At 36.2% G+C, this 26,251-nt stretch overlaps 1 long non-coding RNA gene across 1 annotated transcript; it reads right to left on the bottom strand.

The window, feature by feature from the left end:
* Positions 1-1,026: 1,026 nt before the first annotated feature.
* On the bottom strand, positions 1,027-25,677 carry LOC116668171. Its single transcript, XR_004325239.1, has 3 exons — positions 25,589-25,677; positions 4,022-4,028; positions 1,027-1,038 (listed from the first exon to the last, which is right to left on the bottom strand). It is a non-coding gene; the product is annotated as an uncharacterized LOC116668171 (long non-coding RNA).
* Between the last annotated feature and the right edge of the window lie 574 nt (positions 25,678-26,251).

A 26,251-nucleotide genomic window follows, 5' to 3' on the forward strand; every position in this document is an offset into this window, starting at 1 on the left:
ATTATAAGTGAAAAAGGGATATAATACAACTTTCAGAAGTTTAGAAGGATGGTAAAGATAAAACTATCATAAACAACTCCATTCCAGTAACTGATTACTAAACATAATGGACAAATATTTATAAAAATGAAACATACCAAAACAAACATGAAAAAACCTGATTGTTCTTATTACTATGGAAAAAACTGAATCTGTAATCACAATCTTTTCCTCAAGAAAACTCCAGGCCTGGATGGCTGACTACCTCAGTGAATTCCACCAAAGTAAAGGAAAAACTTTACACAAACTCTTCAACAGGAAAGAAAAAAAGGATTAAACATTCCCAAATGTATTTTGTGAGTCAAGTATAACCATGATATTGTTAGTGGATAGTGAGACCCCTAAATTAGGAGGCCCACCAAAGTGTGGGTCCTTGCCTGCCAGCTGGAAAGAATTCACAGCAAAGGCAGAGGGACAGAGCGAAACTGCTTTATTTCTCAAAAGAGGGAAAGGAAGGAAACTGGTCGAGCAGGGATAAGAGAAGAAAAGCACTCAAGTAGGGAAAGAAAGAGCTAGAGTGGGGAGCCGTCAGCCAAGATGGCCGGTAGAGACAGCTCCAGCCTTGGTCAGGCCACATAGGTTTTTATGAGAGGTTTCTGCCATCATGTCCTCATTTCAGGTGTGCTGGAGCCAATCTGTCCTTCTATGGGCTTTTCAGTCCTTGTACAGGTTTTTCTGGTTGTTGTCATGGCAATCATCAACTGTCATGGTGCTGGCCAGTGTGTCACTTAGCATGCTAATACATTATGATAAGCATACAGTGAGGCTCAGGTTCACTGGAAGTCAAATCCGCCACCATCTTGGACTCTACCAGTTCTAACCAGTTCTTGTTCCTTCTCTGCAGCTGCCTTCTGACACTTAGATAAGAGTAATTGGTTTCTATTTGAGGGAGAGACCAGGGTATGAGCCTAAGGGCCCCAGCTTTGGTAACAAAAAGAAGAGTTGCTTTTAATCAGAATGCCTGCAATCTGGTGGACCCAGCATCCCCCCAAAATTCATCTCCAAAGATTCTGTTCAGCCATGACAGTTTTAAAGGGAAATGGAGTAATCTCAGTTAATCACTGAGATAGGAGGTCAGAGTCATTGCCATCCCCCAGTGCCTGCAGGCTTGTCCTCATCAACTGCTTGAGCCTGCTCTTCTGTGACTCGGGGAGGCCTGGGGGATGTCAGGTTTACTATAAACAAGAGGCAGGGGGTGGGGCCCACAGGGTCACGCTCAGTATCAATATCAAAAAAACATCTAACATGAGTGTTAGAATGAAAAATTATAGGTTTTTTACATTTATGAACATAGGTGCAAAAATCCTTTAAAAAGTCAACAAAATTAATCTGGAATATATAAAAATGATAATCAGACATAGACAAGCTGAATCTATTCCATTTTGTTGGGGGAGAATAGGTTCTTGCCTCGTACAGGAAAGAATTCAAGAGCAAGGGATAGTAAAATGAAAGTAAGTTTATTTACAGAGATACACATTCCGTGGACAGAGTGCACTCAGAAGGGAAAATGGCTTAGGAGACACACACTCCATAGACAGAGTGTGGGCCATCTCAGAAGGTGAGCACGACAGAGCGGGAGCAACAGAGCCATCGAGAGTGACCACAAGGTGCGGGAGTTGTTAGGTTGTATGGGCTTGGCAATTTCACATGCTAATGAGTAGGAGGATTATTCCAACTACTTTGAGGAAGGGGTGAGGATTTCCAGGAAATGCTCCCCCGCCCACGTTTTGACCTTTTCTGGTCAGCCTAGGAACTGTCATGGCGCCTGTAGGTGTGCCATGAGGCTCAAGGTCTACTGGAGGCCGAGTCTTTTGCCATCTTGCTTGTAACCAGTTTGTTCTGTCCTCAGTGGCTGGGTCATTCTTCAGTGGCAGTGCCCTGTCCCCTTTCCTCCCACTTCAGTTTGTTATGGGTGCTGTGTTCAAGTGTGAATCAGTACAATCCCTATTCACTTAACAAAAGGAAAAAATTGATTATTTCAATTGATTCAGAAAAGTTATAAAATAAAATTGAACACCCATTCATAATAAAATACTCTTAGCAATTTTCCTTCAGTGGAAGTTCTAAGGGAACTTTCTTCTCTACAGAATTATAGCAAGAGTATCAAAAATTGTAGCAAGTTCGTATTTATTTTAAAATGTGAAAACATTTCCTTTGAGAACAGAAACTGGACAAGAATGTCTGCTATCATCTAGCCACCACTTTTTTTTACAAAGAGTGTGTGGGCTACTCATCCTACCAGATTCCATTGGAAATATTTCAGTGTACCCTTTCTTATGAAGTGTGAGCAACTGATGCCCCAAAAAGGGCTGCTACAAAATTAATGTTGCTGAAACAACCACTGCTCACACTTATTAGATTAAGGAAAATTGATCAGAACAAGCTTCCAGGTGTTTCTGATATTAGTGAATCAGTTATTAATTTCTTCTTATGCTGTTAATCTCTGAATCTTATTATAAACTATTAAATGTACTGTTGAATTTTCTAATAAAATATTTGGAAGTATCAGGAGAGTTCAATTATTCTCCTAGTTTTGCATTAAATTATGCAATATAAAGGATATTAAGTCAACCAAAAAGTTTATCTCCTTGCCACCTGACATACGGAAAATTTTCTTCATAACATAATCAGGAATTTCTCTCTGTCCATACTTCTTGATTGGGCCCTAGAAGTTGTGCTTATTCAATCAACAAAAGATAATTGAATGTGTCCTGTGGATTATAATTCTTTCTCTTGAAATGACTCCAGTCTTAAGAGGAAACATGTGAGAATATAAGAATAGCAGTGATAGATAATAGAAAATGAGAAATGTCCTTAGAAGGAAATAGGGAAAGGAAGAAATGTGTTCAGAAAACGGAGAGATTTCCTCTGGGGAAGAGATGAGTCAGGGTCTATTAAGAACACCACTTTTGGGGTGGGCAGGGTATAGCTCAGTGGTAGCGTGTATGCTTAGCATGCACGAGGTTCTGGGTTCAAGCCCCAGTACCTCCATTAAATAAATAAACAAACCTAATACAACCCCCTCAAAAGAACACCATGTTTAATATCTATTTAATATCTCATTTACAAGTATTGTCCTGCTCAGTGGCTGTGGGAACAAGATAGTCTTAATCAACTATTCATGTAAATTCACTATGTCTTTTTTTGATCTGTTTTATCTAATAATTTATTTTCTTTCAGATAAATAAGAGCATGTTGCATTAGACACAATGTCCTTGCTTCAGAAAGTTCATATATAGAATACAGTTTCATTGCATTATAACTTAAATGTTAAAAAAATGTTCTCAGTGTTTTGGGTTCCTTTGGCATGTCCCTGAGGACCATCTTCAGGAGACAAGCGGGCAGCCCTGTGAAGGCAGGGGCTCCAATCTGCTCCTTTCACACAAGAGACCTACTCAACTTTCACCTCTCTAACATATTCAGTAGTCTTCATGAGATGTCATTTCATTTTGGAAAAATGTTCCAAGTTGAAAAGAAAAAAGAAAGAAAAATAAAATATAAAAAAATCCCATTAACTTGCCACTTAGAGGAGATGTAATGAATGCCTTAGTTATGCGGAAAATTGACACCTTGTGTTCACCGTGCTTTTTCTATTTCACCTGCAAGTTCCACTTGCATTTCAGTGCTTGGCATCCTGCTTTAACTTCTTAGTATTAATGAAATATCTGTCAGTAGTCTCCCACTCTCAGTACACACATATTTCATCATTCAACAGAAAGTTTATTCCTACTATGTGACAGGTACAGAACATGTTGGTGGGGGGAAGAGACACTTCCTTTGTCTGAACTTTCTCCTTAGTATTAAACATCTGTTTTCACACTAAAACTTTGATCTTTGCCTCTGGCCATACCTGGGTATGACCCTGTACCTCATTTTTCTTGCCTTATTCTTTTTAAAATAATTTAAACAAATTTTTACCTCAACCTTCTCACTTCAGTCTTTCTCATTGCCTGTGATCAAGACTTTTCTTTGCCTCAGGCACACAAAATCTTATTACTCTCCATTTCTTAAGGTGCTTTAACTAGTTCAAGCTCACATGGCCCTTCCCACCCCCCAACCCTTACAATCATCTATTTCTGCCTCAGCTGCTATTAAATTTTTTTAAAAGACGTGTCAAGACTATGGTTCAAATTCCTCATTGTCCTTTATTTCCTCAATGCAGTTTAATCAGATGTCACTAAATCACTTTGGTCAAATTTGCCAATTTCATCTTGACAATCCCAGCTCTTAAGAATTTCTAATTTAGTTAATCTCGCTGTGGCATTTTCACTTTTATTACTCTTTTTGCTTGAGACACTTTCTTCAATTTCCTTCTAGGACAGTACAGTCTTCACATGTTTTTCCTACATTTTTGTCCACCCTTAGTGCCCTTTGCAGGATAGATACGCCTCAATACTGCAATGTTGGAGTCTCAGTTGCTCAGTTCTATTCTTATACTGTGGCCTACCTGCACAAAACATGCTGTGATCTCCTCCAGTCTCATGGATTTCATATCACCTCTACACTGATTGCTCACAAATTTACATCCGGGCTGTGACCTCCACTGAGAAACAGAAGGATGCATGGAACTGTCTTCTCATAACCTGACATCTAAAACTCAGCATGTTCAAGACAGACTTCTCATTCTCTCAACCACACCACACATGTAGACACGTATGTGCCCCCCCCACACACACACACCCCCACACACACACCCCCACACACACTCCTGACTCTTGCCAATAAAAGGTTCTGTATCAGAGTGAGTGATACCATATCCACCCTTCTCAATCTAAGACCTAATGGTCATCCTTGATTTCTCTCTTCTCATGGAAGTCTCTTCAGAGTTGCCTTAAATAACCCCTCTCCTCATCTTTTGCCTCACTCTACTCACTTACTTTGATTTATCATTATAACACATCATTATCTGAAATGATATCACACATTTAACAGATTACTGATTTACTTTCTGTCTCCTCTACTAGAATATAAGCAGTGTGAAGGCAGGAACACTGTTTATGATTTCCAGGTGGATTCTCAGAACCTAGAAGTTGTGGCACATTATAGGGACTAAGTAAATATTCACTGAATGAATATATGTATGGGCAACAGACTGGATATAAACCTATAATTTTATTGGTATTCTCCACTCTGCTGGTAATGTTCTCCTCACCTTCTCCCATTTGCAGTATAAAATATTGCTTCACCCTTTGTACAAAAATTGCTTCTTCTGAAGCTTTTCTTAATTTCTCCAGAAGGGTTGAAGTGCTTATTCTTCTAGGCTTCCATGGAAGCCCTGTATGAATCTCAACTGTAGCAATGTCAGTATGTGCTATAATTTAGTATTTTTTGTATCTTTTTCACCTCTAACTTACATGGTCTTCTATGGTAGAGGGTTTGTTTGTTTTTCATCTCCCTGGCACATAAAAGACTGATAGATATGTGTGAGCAACAGATGAGATTTAAAATATTTTACATTAAGATTTATTAGAAGGGTACATCAGAAACTCATTCCAAAAAGATTTTATTTCTAAAAAGAAATTAAACAATTTCTTCTCAACAGGCTCTAAAGGCCATATATATCCTTTTGCTCTGGAACGAAGGTTCAGTGTTTCAATAAAGTCTTGTTCCATCCATGCTCTGTTAAGAAAGGTTCATCATACTTTCTAAATGCCAGTTCTGGTCCAGATAGGATTCTGAATAGGATAAAATAGTTTGGTATACTTTGGGGAAAAGCAACATAATGAGAACTCTACTGTCTGAAAATAAGAATAGAATTGTCCAGTGAGTTGGTCTATTCTCCCAACATGGAGAATTAAGCAATTTATATAAAGCTGATTGATAATTTATCCATAGTTTAATAGGTATTTGGCAATACAATAGGAACAATAGTAAGCATTATGCTATACTTTGTAAAAATTCATGAGTATTATTTCCCAGCAATAAAATGAAGAATGGAGATGTCATAATGAGTGCTGTGAAAGCTTCAGTTGTGGTGTAACAGCAGAGAAATTTCAAACAAGAGTTTAGGACAAGGGTGACAATTATTCATTTCTTATGTTTCTATTGAGGGGTGCATATTTTACTATACTCAGTAAATCTCTTCATTCTCTTCTACAGTCTTTCTTTCCCCTACAGAAGAATAATTGAGTTATCAAGTTAGTAATTATGAATTAAAAAAACTATACAAATTTAGCTGAAACAATTGGCTTAATCATTCCTTTCTTGCCTGCCACATGGGCAGTGAGCGCTTTACCCTTCATGATAAATGTAATTGTAACTGAACCCAGGATCTGCCTCTCAAGACAAGACTGAAAGATTGTTTCCTCCCTGCAATCTTATTTTCAGACCTGATAAGGTTTGAAGCTGGCAGTTGGTACCCTGTCATTCTGCCAAAGATTCTTCAGACCCATTTCACTTAGATGTGGGAGTCAAAGTCTGTTTTGTATAAAGAGTGAGTGACTAGCTGGGAAAATAATAGAACATTCAAATTTTGATTATGGTCTATACTAATTTCCCTATTCCAAATTTGCTACTAATAAAGCTGAAACAATATTTTAATGTTTATTTGGTTTCTTACTGTCTCTTATCCAACATGGTCCAGGAAAAATATATCAGGATCATTTTCTAAAGCCATGTTTGGTGACTGAGATTCTAAAAGAAGAAAAGAAAAGTCTAGTTACCAGCTTTGGACAAGATAATCATAGTCATGAAGTAATCAGAATATAAAAAAAGACCAGATTGCTAAAGCCAGAAATATGCCAACACGTAAGATAGTCTAACACTGATGTCTACAGCTTCATTTTTACAAAGGAAACATGCTTGTGGAAAACACCTAGAACCAGAAATAAAACACTAGAACAATTCAAGAACATCTTCCAGTCCTTCCTGTCCTAAGTAAAACTATTTTTCTACCTTTTAACACCTTAGAGTAGGTTTTTTGCTATTTGTGTTGTGTTTTGTTTGGGGATGACTTGCTTTTTTTTTGGGCATCTTACAGATGTTCCCTTGAAGATGGCAATTATGAGAATGCATTCCCCACCCTTCTTTGGCTAAACTGACTCTTCAATGGATACAGATTAATTATCTTGGGTTTTGGATTTGCAAAACTTGCTCAGGTTCACTAGAAAAGAAAGGAAAAATATTTGAATCATATTAAAGAGAAATCTTCAAAAACTAAAAATACAACCTGGGGCATATTTGCTTAAAAAAGATAGCATAGTGTAACAGGGAGAAAAACCCACTACAAATGAAGTCCAGATGTGGACTATGGAATGCAGGTCAAATTAATCTATGAACTTCAGTTTCTCATCTGTAAAATGGATCTGCTACCAAAACAACCACAAGATACTACGAGAATTAAAATAGAAAAACAATGTGAAAACTCCTTGATTACTGTATTTATTCACGGAGAATTCATTTGAACCTAAATGCTAGTTGAATGATGTTGATGACTCCCATAAATTTTGTGATGCGTATCTTGAGAATGGTTGCAGAATAAATTATGGCTTCATGCATGAATTTGGTTTAAACATTTTCCTGAAATTTAACTTAACCAATTTAATTTAACCATTTTCCTAATTTTTAAGAAATATTCTTCACTAGAGAAACATTTTTGATGTTAAACTACATCATCCTAAATTTCTTTTGGTTTCTACAAAGTATAAATCTTAAAAGTATAAACAATTCTCTAGGTTTTTCATTTAAAGCTTTGTCCTCTGAAGCCTTCTGATGAATATTGTATTTATAGCCTCTGATGCCAGCTCCTTTCAAATCCAAGGCTTTTCTAACTGCCTCTTTCATCTGTAGCATTAGAGATCTTCAGAGGACAGGCAGCACAAAATAGCATGATTTGCATTCAGTGCAGACTCTGTACAGTTAAACTTTCCACTCTTAATGAAAGGTCATAAAATCTTACAGTACTGACCAAATAGATTTCCTAGAACATTAAATCCCTCATGAATCCTCCTGTACTACTTTAAACACAAGCTAAAATTGCAAATCATAAATACTGAATGCTTTCTTCCCTAATGTAAGTTCACTATTATAACCTTGTCTGGCAGAGATGCTCCACTTAAAGGTCTGTAACATTTTCATTATCAGCTGTATCTCGGAGGGGTTGGCAATGCAGCTGTTTCTGTTTGTAATGGGCTGAAAATGCTTATACTGATTTTTTCTTTAAATCAGCTGCTAGTGAAGCTCTTTTGGCGTCCTGAGTTAAAACAAACGGAATTTCTCAGTTTTCAATTGCTTTTTCCATTATTGTCCGGTTAAAAATACAATTCTGTAATAGAATATATTATATGCAGAGCTTCTGCTTTCTTGCAACGTATGGGTTGCCTCTTTGTGTGTTTGTGCACGTGTGTGTGTGTGTGTGTGTGTGTGTGTGTAGGCATATGTACATGTAAATATGAGAACAAATAGTATTTTCTCAAAGCTTAATTTTCTTTGTAGTAGAAGGGTTACAAAAGAAAAAATTAAGATGTATGAGAATACCTCCACAAATTGAGTTCTGTACTTCAGTGGCAAGAGCAGACGCCTACTGGTATAACGTGTACTTGACACACACAAAAGATGAAAATGTTCTGAACTGTACTGCGTTTCACAAAAGCAATGGCTCCACTCGTCAGTGAGAATATATGAAATGCATTTTTGAATGAAGTGAAATGTTAATGAGAAATCAGTTTCACTTCTGTATTATGCGCAGGTGTTTGCTAAAATGCATTCAGTTTTAGCAGTGTCACAGAAGACCAGGCTGGGTCTCCTATCTAGGAAACCTAAACCTCCATGGTTACCAAGATATTTTGAGGCTTTGGCTTGCCTATTGACAGATATGTAACAGGAAAGAGAAGCTGAATGGCACAGGAGGGGGCTCATGGATGGTACAGGATGGGAGTGTGTAATCCCTGGTTTCACCTCTGAAATTTCACATGTTTGTGTAAAGATACCTGTTTATCAGTGACAAGCTCCATCATCCCACTTTCCCTGGCCCCTTAAGATCCTGGAGTAATTTACCTAGAAGTCAGAGAATAATCTGGCTCTTAGATACTTAGATGGTTTTATTGTTTAGGAATAAGAAATACAGATAGAGCCTCACACTGTAAATAGCAGAAAACAAACAGATGCCTATTTTAGACAGTTTCATTTTGAGAAAATACCTGGTTTCTATCAGGATTGAGCTGCGAAAGATCCAAAATTTTCCATCCAGCTTAATTTACTTCAATTATGTTTGAATAAATGATGCACTCATTGCTCTTAGGCAGGCCTCCTTACTGTGTGCGTATATATTTGAACTTGCAACTCAAAGTAAATAGCTCTTGTGTTTGCCTTGGAAGACATTCTGCAATTTGATGCCACTTGAAATCTTTCCCTTCATTTATCAAGTAACAACTTAATTATTCTTTTTATTTATTTCTTTCATTGAAATGCTTGAAACTCTAATAGATTCTGTCTTATCAATTCAGAGGGAGTCCTAAGTGTGGTACTGAGTCAGAAAAGAAGCAAATGGATCTATCAGGGGTTCTTTTAAGACCTTTATTTACACACTAGGTAAGTAAGAACGGTCCTCACTAGGTCCCTATAGTCCCATCTCCCTCCCCAGCTCTGTCATTGGGATGGTGGCTCTCCGACCCTGCAGTCCACTTCATCAGCTTAGTAACTAATTTCATTCATCTTATGTGTTCCCAGGTTGCCCTGTGCCAGTGATTAGTACTCTGTTCAAGGACATGCCCTGCTGTCCTTTTCTACCTGAACTGGAAGTGCTAGATGCTTGGGGTCCCTCCTGCCTTTATGCTTAGGGTAGTGATTTGCATTTGGTCTGGCTGTTCTGCCAGTCCTGAGGGCCTGCTAGGCTCTGCCATGGATAGACGTTAGAGATTATGGGGCTATTATAAAGGAGTTAGCCTTCAGGAAGGAGCCTTGATCATAAAACCATATTTTCCTAGGATAAGCTTGGAATCTTTTGCCATTATAAGTTGTGTGTGTGTGTGTGCACGTGTGTCTATGTAGAGCGCCTTCTTTAATGAATTGTAAGCCTGTCACAGGTAGGCTATATTAAAATAAGTCGGGCAATGTCACTGACCTCTCTCATCACTTTACCATCTTTCTTTGATAATGTGTTGCCTTATTATAGAGATCCAGGAGCCTTCTACTAAGAATGTCATCTTCTGCCAGGCCCTGTCTATCTTTGGTTCTAAACTTCTATTTCCTGTTCACCCTGACACTATCAAACCTCTTCTTAGCTACGTGCCCAGTGGAAACAATTTAATCAAAGAATTCATTAAAAAAGGGTAATTACTCATAATAAAATTAAATATCAAAACATGCTTAGATATGACTTAATATGTGTTAGTTACCAAAGATGATGCTAGAAATTATAATATACTCAGTTGGGAGAAAGATACAAATATTCAAAGAACTAAGAAGAAATAAAAATTAAGCTATTCATTCAAATTAACTTTATGCAATTTGTTTACCTACAGCCTCCCAGGATATTTCTTTCTCTCTCCACTGATTCTTTACTTCAGCTCACCATGGACTATTGTCTTTGTGTTCTCAGCAAACAAAATTTAGGAATTCATGACTTTGGACTTACCTATTTATATCAACCTAAAATCACGTCAAATACTTCCTAAGGTATGCATGTCACAGTTAAGAGACTTCTCTATTTCTATTATGGTCTCCGGGTTTTCCAGCGAAACCTAGGAACATAGGAAAAGAATTTACAAGATGGAATTAGTTACAACCCTAGCCATATATATATATATATGGTCATATATGGCAATAAAAGGAGAGAGCTAATGATTAATAGAGAAGTCCATTTTTGTAAGTTAGAAGAAATCATCAAAGCATAGAGAGCAAGAAACCAGTATAGAGTAACATCACCGAGCTAAGTTGAAAGAATGTGTTAACGTGATTAGGGTCAGCAATTCCAAGCGACAATTACAGGTGAATGGCTGCATTTCGTAATGTTTAATATCACGGGCTTTGGCACCAAAGAGATTGCACAGACAGGTAAAGGGGTATGAGACTAAGTGAGCCACTGGGTCTGGTGGTTACTTGATCATTGGCCATCTTCCAGAGCCTAGTGTGAAGAAGAATAATGTAGAAGTGGACCTTGAGTAAAAATAGATGAGTTGTATGTCCCCTAACTAATAAAAAAGGAGGGATAATGGCAGTTTAGACTACCACCACTTCCAAGGATTTATGCATTTTTGAGGGTGCAATTTCAAACATCTGACAAAAGTATGTTAAATTTATGGACTTCGAGGACTGTCAGTTTTCAAATCACATTCCATAGGCAACCTCTGAGTTCGGATGATGTTTGTTATCATTCATCTCTATCAGCGTGGTGCCGTATGCAGAACCATGTGAAGGACTTAGTAAAACATGGACTGCTGAGGGCCCCACCACGCACAGGGTTTATCATTCTGAAAGTCTGGGGTACTGCATGAATTTGCTTTTCTAATTCCCAAGTGATGCTGCTGCTGGTGGTTCATGAACCATACTTTATGTTTATTCAAAGATGCAGTTATAAAAGGACACATTTTTTTCCCCACTGCAATAGATAAAATTACAGATTAACTTAAATTCAGTTCAACAGAGAGAAGAAAGGAGGGAAAGGACCATTAAATTATTGTGGTGATGGAATGGACTGAAAATAAATACCATCTCACCTAATACTGAAATATCACCCACTGTGCTGTAATAGTTACGTATAATCACTCATCTTTATGTACAAAACTCTGCTGACTGGACAATATTCTGCAGCCAGATTCTCCCGCAGAGGTTTTCTTTTTCTAGATACATAGATTTTTGTGGCTCACAATTGCTCATAATTTTCTCCTTTTATTTACTTAAAAGGATCATGACTTGGCTTTCAATAAATAGCAATTAAAACATATAAATATATTTCAGCCATTTTCTGAAATGTGGGAGAGTAGTTCACACTTAAATAAAATAACAATTGTTATTTATATATTATATTAGTGATTTACTATGCTTTTTGCTCATACCAGAGTTCTTTTGTTCTGTTTATCTCAAATCAAGACTTCTGCACAGTTTAATGCTGTAGTTTTTTTTTTTTTTATCTTTGATGACATGCCACAACAAAAAACCCTGCATTTTTCAGAACAAAATAAATATTGGATTTTTTAAAAAGTGATTAGTGGAAAATTTAACAAAATAATATTTTACTTACTTAGAAGTGAATTATACAATTTCTAGAAAAAATACCTCCCTCATATACATTCTCTTATGTTTACAATTGTTGGGCTATTTTATTGTTTAATAACTCTTCAAACAAATAGGCAGAATAAGAGGAAAAATAGTTTGAGAAATGAACTTAAAGAAATCGTCTTTAAAGTTGGTGGTGATAAATGTATGTTAATTTCATTGATCTTATAGGCACCTTAGTATATGGCATAAGTATTTTAGTATGTTTTCAGTATGTGGTGAAAATTAAGAATAAAATTCATAATGCCTCTGCTTTCATGAGTGTTAAAGAATAAACCAAAATAGCCATTGTTTTCAGATATAAAAGATCTAAAGATTTGAATCTTATTTCTATGCCCTTTTCTCATTATACATAATATGTTCATTAAATTTTGAATTCACTAGATGATCTTGGGTAAGTCCCTTGCCTCACTAATGTGTCCTCTTCTTTGTAAAGCTTGAACTAGTTGACTTTTACATTATTCTCAAAGATGACACGCTGCAATTTTCTGATTCCCTTGCATCTAAACTTGAGTGAGTGTCATAAAGAGAAACTGAAGAATTGGACAAGACTATCATAAAACTTTTGTATTCTTTTGACTAAGACAAGTTCTTCTTTTCCCTTTTGTTTTGATTCTAACTCCTAGAACTTTTTCAGGCACCATGCTTTTCCCATTGTATTTCTATCTTTATGCTCATATAGTAAGCTTTTGTAAAGGCAGATAGAAAATCTGAACTAATCAAGAACGGGAACATTATATCAAGTTGTCTGACTGTCCTGTTTATTCCCCTAATAAAGTAGGAAACTGTTGAAGTAGAAAACTGTTAATGATAAATTACTCATTTGAAGTGAGATAAATACTTTGTATTTTCAGGAAAGATGTTCATGGAATTAAATGTAACCACAATAAGACATAGTAGTAGGAGCTAATGTTTATCATATGTTCATTATACTATGGGCACTCTGAGAGATGTTAATTTTTTATAGGAAAGATTCTATAATGATAAAGTTTAAATAAAGTTTGTGCCCCAAAGAGAGTTATAGTGATACTTTAAACCTATAAAAAAAGAAAATTGAGTGGAGAAATATCTCCAAATCTTCAGAGATATTATATATGTATACACACACACACACACACACACACACACACACGTACACACACTGTATGAAATATATATTTAAAATATTTAATGTGAAAAAATATAAGTAGTATTAATATAATATCTACCTATCTATCTTAGATATAGAGAGAGGTAGATTCAGAAAGGCTGAGAAGTCATTTCTCAACTGCTCCACACAGAGAAGTCTAAGGGACTCAAGGCTAGAATGTGGAAGAGATGAAAATTTACTCTGCGCTCAAATAATTTTCTCCCATTAGTTTATACTGGAGCTTCCATGGATATGTTTAAGAATATTATCTTTTAACTAGACTGTAAGCTTCCTGCAAGTCTACGTTATTAATTGTACTGCTAGGTTTTGTTTGTGTGTTTGATTGATACCAGAAAAGTGGCATAGGTCTGAGAAGAGGAGACAGGTTGGTGTCAGTAAGTCTTGATATCTGTCCCCCACCTTGCTTGACGTATGTTTTTATCCTAATTGTGCTGTCCTACCTTTACCAATGATACAAATAAATTAACAATGTTCAACATCTCAAACTTGATTTCACACCTCTTAGTGAGTCCTGTGAAATTTCCATGCTTCATCATTTACAGCTACTCACAAAAAGTATGTGTGAAATAACTGTGAAAACAGAGAAGCAAAACATGAAGTTGTAATAACTCGTCTGTAAAAAAAAAATTTGTGTATGGTATACGAGCACTGACAGATTTTTTTTTAATTTGACATTCAATTTCAACACTATAGAATTCTGCATCTGTCTAAAAAAACAGGAAAAATGAATATTATAGGGCTGCCAAAACTAGGTGACGCTGTAATTATCGAGCCTTTTTAAACTTCCCCATATTTTTCCAGATGCTGACAATGGCTTAAGCATGGTATAATCATGTCTCACCCAACTGAATTATGTGTTTTCTCCCCTTTAACTCAGCTTTTTTAGCAATCCTTTGTTAAGCTTCAGTTGCAAAATCACTTAAAAATCTTATAATTTATTACTTTCCACATCTTTATGCTCAACTTATTGACAAATATTAGGTATGCAACTGCAGACACAGCTTAAAAGAAAAACTATAATTGGCATGGTTATTTATAAGTTTTCCTGTTATATAATTCACATGCCCCTTAATGGAACAAACAATACAGAAGCAATAATTCCTCTTTTCCATAAGCCTCTATTCACATAAGAATGTTATCATGTTATCAGGTACATTTATTGAATACTACTCCCAATGAGAAAGATTAAAAACTTGATTGTTACTATTAATATAAATTTTCCCCATTCAATGTCTATTAAAGAAATTTCAATTCGTCAGGAACTAATCACATTTCACTTTCGATTTTTTATTTTTCTTGTGGCCAACACATAAAGTAGTTGAGGTGTGTGATAATCAAAGACTTGTTCATGGCTGAATAAATTTAATAGTCTTGCTTCATCAGTACAGCATGTTAAAAAGTGCCCTGGAATGTTTAGCTTGGCTGGTTAAGACAATCTACTGGATTTCTGATATTATAGATTTCAAATACAATGTGGGTGGGGCAAGGAATTGTTTATTATCCATCTCGTATATGACATGAAAATTGGATGGAAGAAAATTTCTTTTCAAAAACAAACAAATAAATTAATAAAGCTATAATTCATTCTTTGCCTGTTAGTACATAAATAAGCATTAACTTTCTTTTTATAAAGGGGAGACTGTCATAAATGTCTCAAGATATTTGGGACATCAAAAACAATTTGGTAGTGTAGTGCAAGAGGATGCAGATACTTGTTTTCTCAGAAATCTAATTAAGATAAAAACGTTGTAGCGTATTCTCAATAGATTGGGTGTGGAAGTCTAATTTGATATGCACTTTACCAACACATTATCTCCTGCCATGCCTCTTTGCAGAGTTATACAAACACATATGATATATTCATTCTTATCTCCTATTCCCTCCTCCCAAATTTTTCATGTTTTCTCAGCTTTCATTGCTAGTACACACACAGCTGCATTTAAAAAATATTTTTATTGTCTTGTTAAATTAGGAGAACTAAAACTAAACAACCACAATAACCCAGATAGGAGATACTTATTCTTCCGTATGTAAACTTATTACTGTTATTCATATAGTTTACATTATGTTATTCTTCCTTCTGGAATAGAATTCTATAGGAAAAAGGAACCATGCACTTTCCTTCTTTGATATTCCAGTATTTAATATGATGTTTGGCACAAAGTAACCAAAAGAAGGGCTTGTTTTCTTTTAAATTATATTCGGGCAGGAGTATTTGTTCCCTCTCTCTCTCTCTCGCTGAACTTCCCTTCAATCTCTCATTAAAGTAGAATGAAATATGAAAAATAGTTGATATAATTCTGTCTTCAGATCAGAATCCGCAGGCTGACATCTGATGTCTCTTAAGTAAAAAAAAAAAAAAAGAGACATGACAATCTAATAAATATTTTTCAATCTATATACATGGATAAGTACTAAAAATAGAACATGACTTGCAAGGAATAGTTCTAGGTATAGTCTATGGTAAAAGATAATGCCAAAATAAGTACTTGGTAGTCATAATTATGGTCAAAAAAAGAAGACAAGTCAAGAACTTTTTTTTTCAATTGCCTTGACATGCTAGTTTAGTGTAATAACTGATTTATAAACTATATAAAAAAATACATACATATTCCTAATCAAGGGTTAATAGAGTCTTCATAAAAATCGTAAGATAATAGTACACATGATGTTTAAGGAACTTGTCATAAAGAGTAAGATAAGGATAGTGAGCATAGATTTTAAATTCTGTAGGTAATTTTTTGTGGAATAACATTAGCATTTTAAACTCATACGGTAACCCAATTATTTTGGGGATCCATTTGGTAATCTAGACGACTTATGTATTTCTCAGGTAAATATAAAGGTGTTAAATAGCTTTTGAAATGATAGCCACCATAGTATTACACTTGTATATTTAAATATGATATTTAACACCTTAATCTTACAAAGACAATCAGTGAAAATGAAGTTTAATAAGTATAATCTGTTCTACTAATTATACTGAGTATTTAGAAGTGCAGGCTTAAACGTGTGTGTGATACTGATCTGTCACCTCAGGAAAAGCTAATGAGATCACTCAGACTTCCCTGGGAAATAAGCAGAGGGCACACGGGAATGGATATAATGTCGGTTCAAACCTGATTTTATTACAATCTGGACGCTTAAAAGTAGTTAAAATGATGTAGAAAGACAGCTAGAAATCACCTGACTCTTCCTCTTTAATTAAACCTGCCTGACATGGATTAGTGATCCATGAAACAGGGACAAGCTCAGTCCTGATGTTGTGATTCTTGACCATTTAATTGGTCTCCAGCATTTTGTCAATGATGCTGTTTTCCAAAAGATCACATCTTTCTACCATATGACAGAGCTTTTCCTTTTAAATTTCTTTTTATTTTTTTTAAACTTTGGCTGATTTTGTGTATATTACTTTTAAAATCAGAACTGATTCCTTTACAGCTACAAATCTTCGCAATATACCTATCTTTGTGTTTCTGTCCACAAAACTCCCAGTGGAGCACTGGTCATATTGCACAATAGTGGGATGACCTTGTAAAACTCTCAGTGTTCGCAGACTGAGCCATATCCTGGAGAAAGTATACGGTGGTGAGAGGTTAAAACTTTGGAATTAGGCTGAATGCAGACTGAATCTTGGCTACTGGTTTATTATGTGGTTGACTTTGGACAGTTTGTTGACTTATCTTGCTTGGTCTGTTTCCTCATTTATCAAATGTGGATAATAATAGCTACCTTATATGGTTGTTGTGTAGATTAGATAATACAGGTGAAATATTTGGCCCAGTTCTCTATAGCTGGTAGGTATTATTATTTTAATTCATAGTGTGTCTCATTGTTAATGGGATAACAAGCCATTTGAGGACCTGCATTGTAATCTATTAGACTGTAGTCTGCTCTAATTTCAGCTGTTCTTGTTCTGCTGATGGTAAATTCCAAAGTCACACTTTTTCATTCTGAGAAGATGTGTCCAACCAGAAGGAGAGAAGAAACACTATCTCCCTCTAGTACTTCTGGAACTTATTTTATTTATTTTTTAATGTAACCAACATTTACCTAGTGGTTAATATATACCAGGTATTATAATAAACACTTAAAATATTACCTCATTTTATTCTCATAAAGACCCTCTGAGATGGGCCCTCTGCTTCTCCCCAGGTTACACATGAGATGTCCAGGGCACAGTGATGTTACATTACTTGCCTGAAGTCAGTTAGCAGCAGAATGTGGCACAGCAGGGATTTCAATCCAGGCAGGGCTTGGTTTTGGAAACTGTGGTCTGCTTCTCTCTTACATGACTCGACAGCACCAGGTTTAATGAGGCTGCTTCAGGCCCCACTTCCCTCTGGAGTTGCTCCTGGTATTGCCAGCTCCTGACCTGCTGTCGCTCTGGCCTTGGCTCCTTTTCCTGCCACTGTTGCTGACAAACCAGTGGTCCTCTTCCCTGCTGCTGCTAACCTACAGCTGCTCTGAAGAAGGACACACTGCTTGTCACCTTGGAACAGAGTACGTTTTCATTTTATGAGTGTTAGCGAAGATAAACAATCTTCTGTATGAATCCTGACATTCTGTTGCCTTCATTTCCATTGGTCAGATTCCTAAATTTTGGATTGATGGATTTAAGAATATACACACTTTGAATATATATGAATGTTGACGGATTATTTTCCAAAAAGGCGATGCCAAATCTACCTATCACCAGTAATATATGGGAGTGCCCATTTTACCATATAATCACTGGAAAATAGGATGCTCTCTAAGTTTTTAAATGTTTTGTCAGTGGGATAGGTTGAAAATTTGTATCTTATTATAGTTTGACATAAGGTTGAGCATCTTAAGTTTACGGGTCATTTTCTCTTTTCTAAATCAACATATATAGGTAAGTAAAGTGAACTACATTACTTTGTGTTTGTCATGTGCCTGGCTCTGTGCTAAGAATATTTTGTGAGTCATCTTACTTAGTCTTCAAAATACCCCTGTATGATAAGTAAGATTTTTATCCCCATTTTACTGAAGATTTGTAGACAGTTTATGTAGTAGCATCCTCCAAGCCGGACAACCAGGAAAAGGTGAAACCAGACACAAACCCACATTTACATCCCAGCTACACAAATTACTCCATTTCCAAGCTTTAACCACATACTTTATTATCTATCATCCTTTCTCTTGTGGGATCATTTGTCCTTTACTTATCAGTATGTAAGGAATTTATTTGTTTATTCAATAAGGGAGAATTGGGAAGGGAATTTTAGTTAGAGTTTCTCCAGTAGTCATTAAGTCCGTCAACTGCAATCAGCAAGGATCGCATACACTGAGAGTGAAAATGCCTCTCCCTACATGGGTCAGCAGGAAACCAGAGTGTGGGAACTATGACCACCCTTCTCCCAGGCCTTCTTCCCCGTTCTTCAGGAATACAGAGGGAGTCCCTAGAAACTCACCCATTCCTAGACCCTAATATTCACCATCCAGTCATTACTACCCCTGTGGGTCCTCTGGGATTAACCACACTGTATTATTACCATTGCTTGTATCTGCTACAACAAGAACCCTCAGGCTCCCAGGTTATGCACCACTCATCCCCAACTCTCTATTCTCTCCTGTCTTTCCAAGGCTTATAAAATCCTTCCACTGGGCACTACAGAATTCGTGGTCCATTATTAGTAAAATCTGCCATATCCTCCAACTATTTCTGAAACTTCCAACCGCTGTTTTGCTCCTGAGGAAAACTAACTCTGCAATAAGGCAAGAGTTCTCTGCACCCTCTTAGGTGGTGGCTTTTTAGTTTCTCTCAGCCATTTACTTGTAGGTTGAAAGGAGGTAGAGTCTTCAAACCCTATTTTGGTTCTCAGGCTGGTCTTTGCTAACACTTTTTTGCTTTATATTTCATGTCATCATATTATATCACCCCTCAAATTAGCTGTTATTTCAGATTCATTCCCCTCTCTTCTCAATAACAGGTATCTACGTATTCACAGTCACTTTTTAAAAAACTACCCCATCTGAATCGTTAGCAATTTCAACGTATATGCAAATGATGCTACAATGCCTTAACCTTTTAGTCTTTCTCCCATTAGCAACCTTCCCTTCCACTTCTACACCTCTCAGGTAGAAATGCATCACTTACAGAATCTTAATTTAACATGTTCCTTTTCTGATGACCACTTCATCATCCGGGCTTGCTTATCCCTCTTACCTGATCCAGCCTGCTAAACCTCCAGTCCATTAGCCATACCACATCTTCATTGTTCCTCTTTCATGTACTCTCTCAACCCCCTTCTTCACCCAGATTAAATTCTGTGGTTAATCATTGTAATCAATTCCTGGCGAAGTGTCTCAAGTTTCTTGTACCTTTCTCTCACTTCTTTGAATTTGCTTGATAATGAAAATTCATGAATATAATTCAATCCAAAATTCATGAATATAGTTAAATTCAACTCTCTGCCTCCCCAGTCTTTTTTGTGTTTTTAAGCTGATGACCTTGGTTTCTACTGCGTTGAGACACTGAATTTACTAGAGTCTTCACTCCCACATATAACCGTCTACCAGACTCTGCACCCACACACTTCACCTCTCCTTCTCTTACCATAGGTTAGGATTTCTCAGCCTTGGGGCTATTGACATTTTGGCCTGGATAATACTTTCTGTGGGAGCTGTCCTGTGTATTGTGGGGTGTTTAGCAGCATCCCTGGCCTCTGCCCATTAAATGCTATTGGAAACTCCCAACCCAGTAGTGAACATCCAAAATGTCTCAAGGCATTCCAGATGTTCTTTGGCAAGGATAAGCGGGTAAGTGGATGGTCTCTCTTTCTGAGAACCATTGTCATAGATGAAATTTTTTAGTCCCATCTAAAGCCAGTTCCTCTTTTGTTCTCTCATCGCTTTTTATTTAGTTAAGGACATGGCTCCAAAATTTTAATTCTTCTTTCTCCCTTATATGTCATCTGTTTTTCACTCTCATTTTTATAAATATGCAAACATGTGCTTATTTCTCTCATTTGAAAAAAAAAATAAAGAAAAGGAAACAATCAAAAGGATTCTTCCAATCCCAATTTCCGCTCCATCTCTTTCTCTATTTTTATTTTTTTCTCCACTTTGGAGCTGTCAAAAAGAAGAAACTCTTAGACTAACTCATAGTAAAGCATGTATCAAAACGTCCAATTTTTCAGGAGAATTGGATCTCAGGAAAAAAAAGAAGCAATGCTTATTATTCAAAACTTGTATTGTAAACAAGTCTTTTTAGATAATATTTGAGTCAGTTTGGGTTTAAAAATACATTTTTCTGCTTTTAATAAGGGAAAAAACCAAATTATTTCTATTTTTCATGGCTTATCTCAGTGTAAAAGAGTTTTAGATATCCTTGTTCTTCATGGCTATCTTGGAAGGCAAAGCTGTCAGGAATGTGAAACTTTTCCATAATATATGGTTATAACTTAGTCAACATGTCTGAGACTAAGGAAGATATGTCAGAATTTTTTTTCTTCAAAACAAAACTATTGAAGAGTTGTCTTTTCACTGTGTCCAATTCCTCTCCTTTCTTAGATTCTGCAATGGCAGTCTGGCTTTTGCTCCCATCAATCCACTTAAATTGCTTTTGTTATGGGGACTGACAACATCCACATTGCTAAATTCATTTGTCAGTCCCCTTCTTACTACATCTGTTAGCAGCAGCATTGGACACACTTGATTCTCTGTGATACATTTTCTTTACATGGCTTGCATTGTATCAGAGTCACTACAGTGGTTTCTCCTACTTGATTGGTTGCTCTCTGTCACACTTTGCAAGCTATTCCTCATTTTCCTGAGCCTTAAATATTAAAGTACAAGAAGGCTTTCTAACTACTGTTTTTTTTTTAATTTTTTCTATCTATGCTTATTATCTTGGTGACTCAAAGGTGAATTTTAATTTCAGCTGTTGGCTTGTGACTTCCAAATGCATTTCTCTAACACAGATCTCTCTCAAAAATTCCAGTTGTAGTATATTCAATTTTTTTCTTGGTATCTCTACTTGAATATCTAATACATTACTTGAAGTAATCACACCCAAAATCAAACTCGATTTTTTACTACACCACCTACAGTCTTCCCCATCTCAGTTACTGACACCTCAAGTCTTTCAGTAATTCATTAGGAAACCTGGAGTCATCCTTAATACTTCTCCTTCTAATACATCAAGTACAACTCTCAAAGTCTTCCAGAAACTAACATTTTTCATCCTCTACTATGATCACCCGGTTTGAGCCAGCATACTCAGTTGGACTGCATCAGTAGCCATCTATTAAATTGCAGCAGATGGTATTATTTTTATTCCGAATTATCCACATATTTACTGCCCTGTTCTTTGAGAGTATTATTCTGACATGCCCATTTCAATGTAACTTGCAGTCAGGGCCAACTTAATGAGTTTGTGACCTTCATTTGGTTTAATGCTCTGCTATTCTTAAAATGCCTAATAATTTTTGAACAAGAGATCTCAAATATTAATTTTGCACTGGGGTCTTCAAATTATTACTTTTAGTGCCTTGGCTAATGAAATGCATGGGGATGTCAGGCATTCCTGAGAGCAGCTTAAAGAGATATTTTGTACCAATAGCATATCTTTTTTCCCCCTCTGCAAGGAGAATGGCATGTCCCAGGTATGGGGGAGCTCTTTTATCTGGATCCTAAGGTGAACAAGACTCAGGGAAACAGAGCCATAGCTGAGACTAGCCAACAGGTAACATGAGTGAGCAATAAATATTTCTTGTGTAAGCACTGAGATTTGAGAGTTTTGCTTAAAGTAAGCTAGTAAAAACTGACTAATACACAAATTCCTTTGCTTCATCCCCTTGCCTCTCTACAGTTTTTTCTCAATACAATAGTCAAACTGATTTTTTTAACTGTGAGGTTAAATCATTGTTCTTCTCATACTGAGGGCCAATTCTTCCGATAATGTAGTGGGTATTATCTTTCCTTGCTTCTTCAAGAACACCATCATGGCAACCTTCCGCTGTCTCTAATAATAACATTTTTTTAGTCTGTAAAGGATGGTTTACAGTTACTGTAAACCTCAACCAGTTACTGAACTAAGTATCTCCTTTTCTTTATCACAAGGCTCCTTAAGAAAGTTGTCTATCCTTGTTGTCTCCAACTCCTCTTCAGGCAGAATCTGCTTCTCTGTTCTGCTCCTGACAAATCACCAGTGAACTCCCTTTGCTCTGTACAATGGCTGGTTTTCAAACCTTATTGGACTTAACTTCTTATCAACATTTGACACAGTCAGTATTCCTCTTGGAAACACTTTCCGCACATTATGTTCTTCTGTTTTCTTCTACCTCTTTAACCGCTCCATCTCAAGTTCCTTTCCTGTTTTCCATTCAAGCTAACCTTTTTACTTCTCTATCTGTGCATGGTAATTCCAAATAGTCTTATGGATTAAATATCATCTCTGTTTTAATGCTTCTTATGCTGATATTTCAAGTTCTTATTTCACTTTTGAACTCCACACTCACGAGTCCAATTCCCTCCTCTCTCCTGTTGAATTTTCAATAGGCATTTTTATTTTTAACAAGTTCCAAACTAAACGTTCGATCTTCCCTTTCCCCCTTTCACACCTGTCTATCATGTATCTTTTCCCATTGTAGTTAATGGTGATTCCATTCTTCAAATGACACAGGGCAAATCCGTAGAGTTATACTTGACGTCTTCCATTTTCTTACTCCCATAACCAATTCCTTAGTAAGACATTTTTAGCTATTTCTTCAAAATGTATCAAGAAAACAGTCCACTTTTCATTTCCTGCACTGCAAACACGATGGGCTTTATTGCTGTTCTATCTATATAGTATTATTTACATGACCTTCTAATTGATGTCTCTGCTAATGCATTTACCACCTTAGAATCTAATCTTAACAGAGCAGCCTGGGTGATTCATTTAAAATGTAGTTCAAATCATTTCATGCCCCTTGCTTGAGAGCTCTCCAATCATTTACAGCTGAAGTAAAGCCAAAACCTTTAGATAGTATTTAAAAGGCTCTACAGTTTCTAGTCATTTCTTATCGCTTGCTTTTTGCTCCTTGCTCGCTTGGCCTCAACATCATTTGCTATCTTGCTTTTCTTGAAACACGCCAGACTTGCACTTCGCTGAGGGATTTTACACAAGGTCATCTCTCTGCCTGAGATGTGTTCTCTTCATACATCCTCACAGTTCTGCCTCACTTTCTCCAGTTTTTAACTCAAGGAACAGCTTTATTTTGGACCTGTGACTAATGCCCTATTTGAAACTACACTGTTCTCTGGTACCTCCTACCCACTTCCTTGGTTTATTTTTCTTCTTAGCAGTTATCACTTTCTGACCTATTGTAGTATTGTACATAATTTTAAATTAAGTAGAAGGCAAGTTTCAGGAAATCAGGGAATTTTGACTATTATATTTAATATTATGTCCCCAGTAGCTGTAAGCTGTAGTAGTATATGACAAATACTGAGATACATACAATTATAAAATATACATGTATAATCAATGAATGAATGGGTGAAAAATAATATAAAGAAAATAAGTCTCCCAACGTAAAAGAAATGGTCAAATACATATAATGTATTTATTTATTTTCTGGGAGAGTGACATCTGTAACACAGAGGACTAGAAAGATCCAGGACCTTGTTCCTTCAAGGAAACATTAAAAAACAATTAGAGACTGGTTAAAAATCTTTACAGAAACTCTGGAAACCAGCCAAATATCTCCAGCAACCAAGTGGATGCTTAATCAAGGGGAAAAAAAATTCAAAAGGAAAATTTGGGAATGTTTTTACTCACCCTTGTCCCACCTCCTCCCTGGTACAGTGTGGCCTTGGTGTGTCTGAAGGAAGTGGCAGCTCTGCCTTCAGTTACTTTCTATAAACCAGAAAGAGCAGAACAGACCTAATTTGCTGCATTATAACTTATCTGGTGGCTGTCTAAGGGACTGGTCTCTTAGGGAGACCTAAGTGGCAGTTCAGACCCCCAAAAGCAGTGGTAAGAAAAGGCTCATGAAGCTACAGGATGACTGCAGACAAGCAGATTTCTGGGGCAGGATATTACTGATTGAGGAATGCAATATAACAGCTAAGACCACAAGAAGAAACAAGGGTGATATTCTTACAGAAATAAACAAATTGAAAAGCAGCCATCTTTAGAGGAGAATGGGAAACAGGGACATACACAGGCCCGGGGAAGATGTGCCCAGAAAGGTCCTAAGAGGACCTTAAGTCTTAATGCCAAGATGATTCTGAGGCTCAAATACGTCCCTAATTAGTGAAAATCTCCTCTGGCATAGAGCCAGTCTTCAAAGACTGGGAGAGGTAGCTGATTTTTCAAATTCTTGATTTTCAACAAAAAAATTACAAGGTACAAAAGGAAAAAGGAAAACATGGATATTCAAAGGAACAAATAAATTTTCAGAAACCATTATTGAAAAACACAGTAATTGAACTACTAGACAAAGACTTTAAAACATCTGTTTTGAATATTCTCAGAGAATATGGGCAAAGAACTAGAAATAGAGGGGAAATATCTCAGCATAATAAAAGCCATATGTATAAACCCATACTCAGCATTATACTCAATGACAAAAGACTACACATTTTTCCTCTAAGATTAGGAACAAATCAAGGATGTTGATTTTCACCACTTCTATTCTTCATACTACAGGAAGTCCTAACCACAACAATTAGGATAGGAAAAGAACTAGACATCCAAATTGGAAAAAAGGAAGCAAAATTGTGTGTTTACAGACATGATTTATATGTAGAAAACCCTGAAGATTCCATACACATACACATACACACACACACACAAAATGGTTAGAACTAAGAAAGTGAGTAAAGTTGCAGGATACAAAATTAATGATCAAAAATCATTTGCATTTCTTTATACAGACAACAAACCATATGAAAAAAATGATCATTTCATTCACAAAGAGTAAATCACTTAGGAATAAACTTAATGAAGGAAGCCAAAGAATTGTATAATACAACTTACAAAGCATTGCTGAGAGAAAGAGAGAAGACACCAATAAATGAAAAGACATTCTGTGTTCGTGGTTTGGAAAACATAATATTGTTAAGATGTTAATATTGCCCAAAGTGATCTACAAAGTCAATGCAATTCTTACCAAAATCCCAATGATTTTTTTTTCAGAAATAGAGCAAGCCTTTCTAATACTAACATGGAACCTCAAGGGACCCTGAACAGCTAAAACATTCTTGAAAAAGGAGAACAAAGTTGGAGATCTCATGCTTCCTGATTTGAAATTGTACAGTAAAGCCACAGTAATTAAAAAAGTGCACTACTTGAATAAAAACAGAATTACAGACCAATGAATATGATAGAGAGGCCAGAAATAAACCATCATATGTATGTGTTACAATTAATGAAAAAGGTACCAAGACTGTAGGAGAATGATAAGACTTTTCAATAGTGTTGGGAAAACTGTATATCCACATGCAAAATAATAAAGTTAAATCCTTATGTGATACTATATATAAAAATTAACAGAAAATGCATCAAAGAACTAACTGTAAGAGATAAAACTATAAAACTCTTAGGAAAAAATAGCAGGAAAGCTTTATGGCAACGAAATTCTGGCAACGAAATTCTGAATATGACACAAAAAGCACAGAGAACTAAGGAAAAATAGACAATTGGGTCTACATTCAAAACTAAAAACTTTATGCATAAAAGACACTATAAACAAAGTGGAAAGGAAACCCATTAAATGGGAGAAAATATCTGCAAGCCTTACATGAGACAGAGTTAATATCCATCATATATAATATATGTATATAAAAAACTAGTGCAACTCAACAACAACAAAAACAGCCTATTTGGAAAATGGA

Source organism: Camelus ferus, chromosome 13 (assembly GCF_009834535.1).
Source record: "Camelus ferus isolate YT-003-E chromosome 13, BCGSAC_Cfer_1.0, whole genome shotgun sequence".
Taxonomy (NCBI): Eukaryota; Metazoa; Chordata; class Mammalia; order Artiodactyla; family Camelidae; genus Camelus; species Camelus ferus.